The sequence below is a fragment of the Haliotis rufescens genome, unplaced genomic scaffold, assembly GCF_023055435.1.
Source record: "Haliotis rufescens isolate VD_foot unplaced genomic scaffold, xgHalRufe1.0.p SCAF_7, whole genome shotgun sequence".
Classification (NCBI taxonomy): domain Eukaryota; kingdom Metazoa; phylum Mollusca; class Gastropoda; order Lepetellida; family Haliotidae; genus Haliotis; species Haliotis rufescens.
Genome location: NW_025964361.1, coordinates 26,483,335 through 26,495,179, shown reverse-complemented (window position 1 = coordinate 26,495,179; position 11,845 = coordinate 26,483,335).

The following is an 11,845-nucleotide window of genomic DNA, read 5'->3' as shown; positions in this document are numbered from 1 at the left end:
TGCATAATTGTGCCCCACCTCGCCTATTATGGGCCATTGTGCCCCAACTCGCTTTTTGTGCCCTACTTCGCTTATTGTGCACCATTGTGCCCAGCCTCCCTTATTGTGTCCCACCTCGCCTATAGTGCGTAACTACCCCACCTCGCTAATGTGCGCCATTGTGCCTCACCTCGATTTTTGTGCGTCATTGTGACCACTTTGCTTCTTGTGCGTCATTGTGCCCCACCTCGCTTATTATGCGCCATTCTGTCCCAATTAGCTTATTGTGCGCCACTGTGCCACACGTAGCTTATTGAACGTCATTGTGTCCAACCTCGCTTATTGTGCATCATTGTGCCTCACCTCACTTATTGTGCGCCATTGTGCCTCAACTCACTTATTGTGCGCCACTGTGCCACACCCAGCTTATTGAACGTCATTGTGTCCAACCTCGCTTATTGTGCACCATTGTGCCCCACCTCTCTTATTGTGCGCCATTCTGTCCAACCTCGCGTATTGTGCGTCATTGTGCCACAACTCGCTTATTGTGCGTTATTGTGCGCCACCTCAGTTATTGTGCGTCATTGTGCCACACCTCTCTTATTGTGCGTAACTGTGCCCATCCTCGCTTATTGTGCCCCATTGTGCCCCATTTCGCTTATTGTTCATAATTGAATCTAACCAACCTCGCTTATTGTGCGCCATTGTGCCCCAACTCGCTTATTGTGCGTCATTGTGCGCCACCTCACTTATTGTGCGTCATTGTGCCACACCTCGCTTATTGTGCGTAACTGTGCCCATCCTCGCTTATTGTGCCCCGTTGTGCCTCACTTCGCTTATTCTTCATAATTGAATCTAACCAACCTCGCTTATTGTGCGTCATTGTGCCACACCTCGCTTATTGTGCGTCATTGTGCGCCACCTCACTTATTGTGCGTCATTGTGCCACACCTCGCTTATTGTGCGTAACTGTGCCACACCTCGCTTATTGTGCGTCATTGTGCGCCACCTCACTTATGGTGCGTCATTGTGCCACACCTCGCTTATTGTGCGTAACTGTGACCATCCTCGCTTATTGTGCCCCATTGTGCCCCACTTAGCTTATTGTTCATAATTGAATCTAACCAACCTCGCTTATTGTGCCTCATTGTGCCCCAACTCACTTATTGTGTGTCATTGTTCCACACCTTGCTTTATGTGCACCATTGTGCCCGGACTCGCTTATTGTGCCCCACCTCGTTTATTGTACGTCAGTGGGCGCCACCTTGCTTATTGTGCCATACCTCGCTTATTGTGCATCATTGTGTTCCTCCTCGCTTATTCTGCATCATTGTTCCACAACTTGCTTTATGTGCATCATTGTGCCCCACCTCGTTTATTGTGTGCCATTGTGCCCCACCTCACTTATTGTGTGCCATTGTGCCTCAACTCGCTTAATGTGCGTCGCTGTGCCCCACCTCGCTTATTGTGCGTCATTGTGCCCCACCTCGCTTATTGTGAATCATTGTGCCCTACCTCGCTTATTGTGCATCATTGTGCCTCATCTCGCTTATTGTGCATCATTGTGCCTCACCTCGCTTATTGTGCATCATTGTGCCCCACCTCGCTTATTCTGCATCATTGTTCCACACCTTGCTTTATGTGCACCATTGTGCCCCAACTCGCTTATTGTGCGTCACTGTGCCCCAACCTCGCTTATTGTGCATCATTGTGCCCCAACTCGCTTATTGTGCCCCATTGTGCCCCCCTTTCTCATTGTTCGCCATTGTGTCCAACCTCGCTTATTGTGCGCCATTGTGCCCCACCTCGCTTATTGTGCGCCATTGTGCCCCACTTCACTTATTGTGCATCATTGTTCCACACCTTGCTTTATGTGCACCAGTGTGCCCCAACTCGTTTATTGTGACCCACCTCGTTTATTGTGCATCATTGTGGCCCACCTCACTTATTGTGCATCATTGTCCACACCTTCCTTTATGTGCACCATTGTGCCCCACCTCACTTATTGTGCATCATTGTCCACACCATGCTTTATGTGCACCAGTGTGCCCCAACTCGTTTATTGTGACCCACCTCGTTTATTGTGCATCATTGTGCCCCACCTCACTTATTGTGCATCATTGTCCCCACCTTGCTTTATGTGCACCATTGTGCCCCACCTCACTTATTGTGCATCATTGTCCACACCTTGCTTTATGTGCACCATTGTACCCCACCTCACTTATTGTGCATCATTGTTCCACACCTTGCTTTATGTGCACCATTGTGCCCCAACTCGCTTATTGTGCCCCACCTCGTTTATTGTACGTCAGTGGGCGCCACCTCGCTTATTGTGCCCAACCTCGCTTATTGTGCATCATTGTGCCCCACCTCGCTTACTGTGCATCATTGTGCCAAAACTCGCTTACTGTGCCATACCTCGCTTATTGTGCGCCATTGTGCCCCACCTCACTTATTGTGTGTCATTGTTCCACACCTTGCTTTATGTGCACCATTGTGCCCCAACTCGCTTATTGTGCCCCACCTCGTTTATTGTACGTCAGTGGGCGCCACCTCGCTTATTGTGCATCATTGTGCCCCACCTCGCTTATTGTGCATCATTGTTCCACAACTTGCTTTATGTGCACCATTGTTCCACACCTTGCTTTATGTGCACCATTGTGCCCCAACTCGCTTATTGTGCCCCACCTCGTTTATTGTACATGTACGTCAGTGGGCGCCACCTCGCTTATTGTGTCATACCTCGCTTATTGTGCATCATTGTGCTCCACCTCGCTTACTGTGCATCATTGTTCCACACCTTGCTTTATGTGCACCATTGTGCCCCACCTCGTTTATTGTGTGCCATTGTGCCCCACCTCACTTATTGTGTGCCATTGTGCCCCAACTCGCTTAATGTGCGTCGCTGTGCCCCACCTCGCTTATTGTCCGTCATTGTGCCCCACCTCGCTTATTGTGAATCATTGTGACCCACCTCGCTTATTGTGCATCATTGTGCCCCACCTCGCTTATTGTGCATCATTGTGCCTCACCTCGCTTATTGTGCATCATTGTGCCCCACCTCGCTTATTGTGCATCACTGTTCCACACCTTGCTTTATGTGCACCATTGTGCCCCAACTCGCTTATTGTGGGTCAATGTGCCCCCACCTCGCTTATTGTGCATCATTGTGCCCCAACTCGCTTATTGTGCGTCATTGTGCCCCACCTCGCTCATTGTTCGCCATTGTGTCCAACTTCGCTTATTGTGCGCCATTGTGCCCCACCTCGCTTATTCTGCGTCATTGTTCCACACCTTGCTTTATGTGCACCAGTGTGCCCCAACTCGTTTATTGTGCCATACCTCGCTTATTGTGCATCATTGTGCCCCACCTCACTTGTTGTGCATCATTGTGCCTCACCTCGCTTATTGTGCATCATTGTGCCTCATCTCGCTTATTGTGCATCATTGTGCCCACCTCGCTTATTCTGCATCATTGTTCCACACCTTGCTTTATGTGCACCATTGTGCCCCAACTCGCTTATTGTGGGTCACTGTGCCCCACCTCGCTTATTGTGCATCATTGTGCCAAAACTCGCTTATTGTGCATCATTGTGCCCCACCTCGCTCATTGTTCGCCATTGTGTCCAACCTCGCTTATTCTGCGCCATTGTGCCCCACCTCGCTTATTGTGTGCCATTGTGCCCCACCTCACTTATTGTGCGTCATTGTTCCACACCTTGCTTTATGTGCACCAGTGTGCCTCAACTCGCTTATTGTGCCATACCTCGCTTATTGTGCATCATTGTGCCCCACCTCGCTTACTGTGCATCATTGTGCCAAAACTCGCTTACTGTGCCATACCTCGCTTATTGTGCGCCATTGTGCCCTACCTCACTTATTGTGTGTCATTGTTCCACACCTTGCTTTATGTGCACCATTGTGCCCCAACTCGCTTATTGTGCCCCACCTCGTTTATTGTACGTCAGTGGGCGCCACCTCGCTTATTGTGCATCATTGTTCCACAACTTGCTTTATGTGCACCATTGTTCCACACCTTGCTTTATGTGCACCATTGTGCCCCAACTCGCTTATTGTGGGTCACTATGCCCCCACCTCGCTTATTGTGCATCATTGTGCCCCAACTCGCTTATTGTGCGTCATTGTGCCCCACCTCGCTTACTGTGCATCATTGTGCCAAAAACTCGCTTACTGTGCCATACCTCGCTTATTGTGCGCCATTGTGCCCCACCTCGCTTATTTTGTGTCATTGTTCCACACCTTGCTTTATGTGCACCATTGTGCCCCACCTCGCTTATTGTGCCCCACCTCCTTTATTGTACGTCAGTGGGCGCCACCTCGGTTATTGTGCATCATTGTGCCCCACCTCGCTTATTGTGCCTCATTGTGCCCCACCTCCCTTATTGTGCCCCATTGTTCCACAACTTGCTTTATGTGCACCATTGTTCCACACCTTGCTTTATGTGCACCATTGTGCCCCAACTCGCTTATTGTGCCCCACCTCGTTTATTGTACGTCAGAGGGCGCCATCTCGCTTATTGTGCCATACCTCGCTTATTGTGCCTCATTGTGCTCCACCTCGCTTACTGTGCATCATTGTTCCACACCTTGCTTTATGTGCATCATTGTGCCCCACCTCGTTTATTGTGTGCCATTGTGCCCCACCTCACTTATTGTGTGCCATTGTGCCCCAACTCGCTTAATGTGCGTCGCTGTGCCCCACCTCCCTTATTGTGCGTCATTGTGCCCCACCTCGCTTATTGTGAATCATTGTGACCCACCTCGCTTATTGTGCATCATTGTGCCCCACCTCGCTTATTGTGCATCATTGTGCCTCACCTCGCTTATTGTGCATCATTGTGCCCCACCTCGCTTATTGTGCATCACTGTTCCACACCTTGCTTTATGTGCACCATTGTGCCCCAACTCGCTTATTGTGCGTCACTGTGCCCCCACCTCGCTTATTGTGCATCATTGTGCCCCAACTCGCTTATTGTGCGTCATTGTGCCCCACCTCGCTCATTGTTCGCCATTGTGTCCAACCTCGCTTATTGTGCGCCATTGTGCACCACCTCGCTTATTGTGCGTCATTGTTCCACACCTTGCTTTATGTGCACCAGTGTGCCCCAACTCGCTTATTGTGCCATACCTCGCTTATTGTGCATAATTGTGCCCCACCTCACTTATTGTGCATCATTGTGCCTCACCTCGCTTATTGTGCATCATTGTGCCTCACCTCGCTTATTGTGCATCATTGTGCCCCACCTCGCTTATTCTGCATCATTGTTCCACACCTTGCTTTATGTGCACCATTGTGCCCCAACTCGCTTATTGTGGGTCACTGTGCCCCCACCTCGCTTATTGTGCATCATTGTGCCCCAACTCGCTTATTGTGCGTCATTGTGCCCCACCTCGCTCATTGTTCGCCATTGTGTCCAACCTCGCTTATTGTGCATCATTGTGCCCCACCTCACTTATTGTGCATCATTGTGCCTCACCTCGCTTATTGTGCGCCATTGTGCCCCACCTCGCTTATTGTGTGCCATTGTGCCCCACCTCACTTATTGTGCGTCATTGTTCCACACCTTGCTTTATGTGCACCATTGTGCCCCAACTCGCTTATTGTGGGTCACTGTGCCCCCACCTCGCTTATTGTGCATCATTGTGCCCCAACTCGCTTATTGTGCATCATTGTGCCCCACCTCGCTTATTCTGCGCCATTGTGCCCCACCTCGCTTTTTGTGTGCCATTGTGCCCCACCTCACTTATTGTGCGTCATTGTTCCACACCTTGCTTTATGTGCACCATTGTGCCCCAACTCGCTTATTGTTGGTCACTGTGCCCCCACCTCGCTTATTGTGCATCATTGTGCCCCAACTCGCTTATTGTGCATCATTGTGCCCCACCTCGCTCATTGTTCGCCATTGTGTCCAACCTCGCTTATTCTGCGCCATTGTGCCCCACCTCGCTTTTTGTGTGCCATTGTGCCCCACCTCACTTATTGTGCGTCATTGTTCCATACCTTGCTTTATGTGCACCAGTGTGCCCCAACTCGCTTATTGTGCCATACCTCGCTTATTGTGCATCATTGTGCCCAAACTCGCTTATTGTGCACCATTGTTCCACACCTTGCTTTATGTGCACCATTGTGCCCCACCACGTTTATTGTACGTCGGTGGGCGCCAACTCGCTTATTGTGCCATACCTCGCTTATTGTGCATCATTGTTCCACAACTTGCTTTATGTGCACCATTGTTCCACACCTTGCTTTATGTGCACCATTGTTCCCCAACACGCTTATTGTGCCCCACCCTCCTTTATTGTACGTCAGTGGGCGCCACCTCGCTTATTGTGCCATACCTCGCTTATTGTGCATCATTGTGCCCAAACTCGCTTACTGTGCATCATTGTTCCACAACTTGCTTTATGTGCACCATTGTTCCACACCTTGCTTTATGTGCACCAATTTGCCCCAACATACTTTTTGTGCCCCACCTCGCTTATTGTGCATCATTGTGCCCAAACTCGCTTACTGTGCATCATTGTTCCACATCTTGCTTTATGTGCACCATTGTTCCACACCTTGCTTTATGTGCACCAATTTGCCCCAACACACTTATTGTGCCCCACCTCGCTTATTGTGCATCATTGTGCCACACCTTGCTTATTGTGCGCCATTGAGGCCCGACGGCTCTGATTATTGTTCATGTAGTGGGATAATATAAGCGGGGTTTCGGACGTGAAAAGTTCAATTTCAAGCGGAAATGTGCCACATCTAAGTTTTGCTAGAACACTGCGATGGTACCGTACATATGCTGAAACATCTAAACAAATTTAAGTTCAAAACACTCTTATCTTTTAAGTTTATTTCCATTCATTTGACCAGTATCTCTCCAAAGACCACAGGTCTACCTTTAGTGATAAGCAACAATCTATCTATTTTAATACCTCTGAAGACCCGTGAAGATCCGGGGTAGAATAGGTCTTCAGCAACCCTTGCTGGCCGTAAAAGGCGACTATGCTTGTCGACTAAGAGGCGACTAAAGGGATCGGGTGGTCAGGTTCGCTGACTTGGTTGACGCATGTCATCGTATCCCAATTGTCCAGATCGATACTCATGATGTCAATCACTGGATTGTCTGGTCCAGACTCGATTATTCACAGAAGGCGTCATATAGCTGGAATAGTGCTGAGTGCGGCGTTAAACAACAAACAGACCAAAAAAAGATTCCTATTCGGCATTAAGTTGAGATATATCTGGAAGAATAGCCATCTAAGCTTATCCATATCCGTTTTAGTAACAGTTTGCCAGACTGTGTTAATTAGTACAGAGATATGAAGGTAAATTTCATTCAACCCAATTCAATGATTCAGATGACGTCGATTCATTCAACTGGATTCAACGATTACTGCCGCTACTCTGAGACGGAAATTCATCTAATTTAAGTCAGAATCGAGCAGTGTTCCCTTTTCCAGTTTAAAACAAAGGATCGAAAAGTCTTCTTCATAGTCCATGTGTCTCCGTTATGCAGAGCCTTCAAGAAAATATCTTAAATGGCAATCGATACATAGTTTATATATATATTATTTTCTTATTGTTGATCATCTTTAAATTTTTAAAAACACACTTTGATTTCAATACAAGCAATTGGTTAAATTGTGTTTATTTTCAGTTACAAAAAGAAGAAAGCAAAGAGAGCTTCACCGAAAGAAAGGGTTGCCATATATCGCCCAATGCCCCCGAAGCCTGAGGGCACCAAGAACGATTATTCAACTGCTGGCGTCGAATTTGTAAATAGAGATCGTCAAACAAATGTCAAACAACCCCAGCATGGTGATGACGTTAATGAAGGTGATTATGACGTGTTGTGGAAGTGGAATCCAATGCGGTTTAAGGTGGCGGAGACCCAAGGCGTGTACAGTCATCTGGTGATGACAAGCGGGATGAATGAGTGCCCGGACCCAGACCAGTATGACACGACGAGGCGGGTGTTGGCGGAACGACGGGCCAGGCCTGAGGAAGACTTGTATAACAAGATGGCCATACCTAATGTGTAGATACCAGCTATGAAAGCTCACCTGGTCATCATCCATCGTCAGTAATCCCCGTGTTTGAATACGTGCGGTTGCTTTGCTATTCTTAAGAAACGATTCCAGCGATGGGGAAACCTGCAAGTTCTCAGATGACATGGGCAGCACTTCTCGTGAAACATGTGCCGCAGCACCCATTACATCCCATTACGGGTCAGCCATTGTTCAGTTTCAGACAAGGGTCGAACTCGCACAAGCTTCACGCACGGCTCATTTGACTTCCGTGAGTTATACACTGGCTTATTATACACAGGTTCATTAACTGTAAAAAAACCAGACACCCGTCACGATTACACCCCATGTCGCCCACTGGATTCACATATACATCTCACAAACACTTACATGAAGTACTGACGATGCTGGTGACATACTTGCACCATATAGTCATGGCGCATTTTCCGTAAGGCCCTACAAAGTCGTATGTTTCCAGTAATTATGTAAACAGAGGCGATGACGTGATTTTGTTGTCAAGCATGTCAATAGTGGCTCAAATAGAACAGTACATGTGTATCTCTTAAACAACATTCTGATTTTCCAACAGTTTTATGTCAGTGGTACAATCTGTGAACCTTCACGCCTTATTTTAGTGAACTGATCATATACGGCTCAGCACCCTTTGTAAATGTATGTTCCACATATACCAAAAGCATGCAAACTACGGAGAACAACTCCCAAATAGGAAGTTCTAACACAACGATCACCACACTTCGTCATGGTAGACATGAGGGCGACAATTCGATGGTTGACGCTCCAGTGACTAAAATGTTATCCGATGCAATTCCTTACTTATATTTCTGCTCCCTTGAATGTTCAGGTGAAAACTTTTATTTGTGACGGGTGCCAAAGGTGGTGCAGTATACGCACTCTTTAGTTCGAACCCCATCATCACTATTTGATTGTGATTCGTAAACACATGATTATGATATAGTCGGAATCGTACAATGGACGATTTCTTATGAATATGAAAAGGGATTCTAAAATGACCAATCTTATGAGAACCTTCTGGGGTTCCTCACATTATTTTCCAGGGTAGGTGACAATCTAATTAAAATCAGATCTTAGTTCTTGCTTCCGCTAAACAAAGATCTGGGGACATCCTATTACGGGTCACGTCAGAACGACCTTTCATCCGACCAATTAAAGCGTCGCTTACAAGATCATGGAAGTGACAGTCGGAATGCGTTTTCTAATCATGCAACCTCGAAAACGTTAACATGGGGTATTCCGAACGACAGTTACGGCCCGTACGACTGATTCCGTCCAAATCATCGTCTATCTCTCGCTTCCGTGGGTTAAACATTTGAACAGAAGATACGTTGCATAGTACGTGGGAAGCACTGCCATACAATGTCAACCATATATAAACGATGTTTGTTTGTTCAGTATCCAAAATTTTAATCGAGAACTGTGTTAACATATTTTTCAAGCGTAGTCTGAAATGGAAGTCGCCAGGTTGAAACGAGTGTCGTTAGGCTCGAGAAAGCTGCTTTCTAATTGGCTGATGACTTCTTCTTCGCGAAAGGTCGTTCTGACGTGACCTGCAATTGGATGTCCTCAGATCTTTGTTTAGCGGCACCGAGAACTTAGATCCGATTTTAATGAGATTGGGGTATGTGAGATGATCTTACATGCATTCTACATGCATTATAGATGCATGTTATATCATTCTGGACATAGTCAGGTGATTATTATGTACTAGAAGCTATATGCATCATACTTTTATTGTATTTGTGGCATCACGAACTATGCAAATTATGTACATTAATGCTTTGTATCAATATCGCTGTTCTATTATGACTGCCTTTATATATCTCTTGTAAATGTTTTGTTTGTTGTATACCATCTCTGTCATGCTATTTAATACCCTTGGCAATACCCTTAAATTATGTAGCTTTACTTCTGGATTATGGTATACAGATTTGTTTTAAACAATTAAATTGATAACAAACGTATACACAATATGTGAATAAATCATTATACATTTAGAGAATTTATAATCACTTACTTTTGTTTCTGTTAAAAGGCAAGGAAAGTTAGAAAAAAGATTGCAATTTTGTTAGGAATATCAATTTTCCTGGAATAATTTAGACAAATTCTGAGGGAGAAAAATTAATAATATTCGTAGAAAGTATTTAAATGTCCACCTGAAAGTCCTGAAATCACACTCTCCGTAATCGGCTTGCAAAACAAACCAATTTGGGGGCGTGGCCTAAAGCTACATGTACCTTGCGCAGAGGTGACAACTGGTTTCACTGGCTGAGATGTTTGCCGTGATTATCTATCTTGTGATTCTAATCCGTTACACATGTACGTTTCTATTTCTATTAACCCTACAAAAATACCAACATTGCATGTATTGATGAATGTGTTAAACGATCTTTGATCTTGACAATGTGAACAGTTAAAATATTAAAGAACAATCAGTAACTAGCGATTTATTACTAACATTCCGTTTGGGTAATAAAACACCAGCTGCCCTCGGCCCTATGCCACACAACCAATGCTTGTCAGGGATAATCCTCTGAGCAAGTATTGGGCAAGGTAATCAAATGATCAGACAGAAAAAAGAATTAATATATCCAGGGCAGAAGCAGGCAGACTGGGCGTTGGCCCGATCGTCATGTTCGTTGATATTGCGCAGCGCGTCAAACACGGGTGAACCCGTTTTAACCTCAGTAAGGGGAATGCCCTCAGTGGCCGCATTTTTGTTTGGGGGACGATGTCGTCTGTCGTTTTTTATCTTCTGTTTTACAACATTTTCAACTTTAATTTTGGTCAAGCATTTCTGATTAGGTATGCCCTTAACTATTAAATCTGCGATGTCGCTATGTTGACTTTACTTGCCCTGGTATTGACACAGTAACATACGTTTTGGAAGTTTTATAAAGTATTTCAGTTATATCACGGAGTTTCCGCTTCTGGTGAAGGAAAGCCCGATGTGATGCAGTTCCTAGATGTCTACCACATATCCGTGCTTCTTGGCTTCGCCTGACACACCTAGAATTAAGATCAGGGAGAATATGGAATTCGAACCTGCGATCCTGGGTTTCCCGCACGCCTGACGGACGCAGCTCTGCAAAGTGATCTTCCGTGCCTTTGACGACTTTGCTGCCCGTAAGTGTGCCCCCGGTACAGAAGGACCAATTGTACTGATAATGTATCGCCAGTCGGTGTGTGCAACCCTTTACGGTCATATATTTCTTTTATATCTGTACACAGAAGATGACTGGTATGATTCGACAGAAAGAATATAGTGTTCAACGATTTGTGTTTGTTTGGATCCTTGGAACATTTTACTCAGACTTCAAACAAAATGTTGGCTGACGCACATGTCCTCGACGTCTTACCTGCAGATTGTCATAAAGTTCTGGCCTAAGGACAGTATGGCTTTCTTATGATTATGGGGTGTACATGTATTCTCTTCATTTTACAACAGAGGGGTTGGGAAATGGGCTTGGACATACTTGAAAAAATCATTTGTTTTAGGAGTTCGATCCCCGACCGCGTCATACCAAAATAAGTTAAAAGATGGTACTTACTGTTTCCCTCCCTGGCGTTCGGCATTAAGGGGGATAAAACAAGGACTAGTCGTCTCGGAGTTGACATACTATGTTTGTGGAGTATTCATGTTAGACTGTGGCATGGTATCTCATGATCAGCTCGCACTGTAAAACCGGCTTTACCCCGGACCAGTAAAAGCAGACACACACGCACACGCACACGCACACGCACACGCACACGCACACGCACACGCACACTCAAACACACGCACACC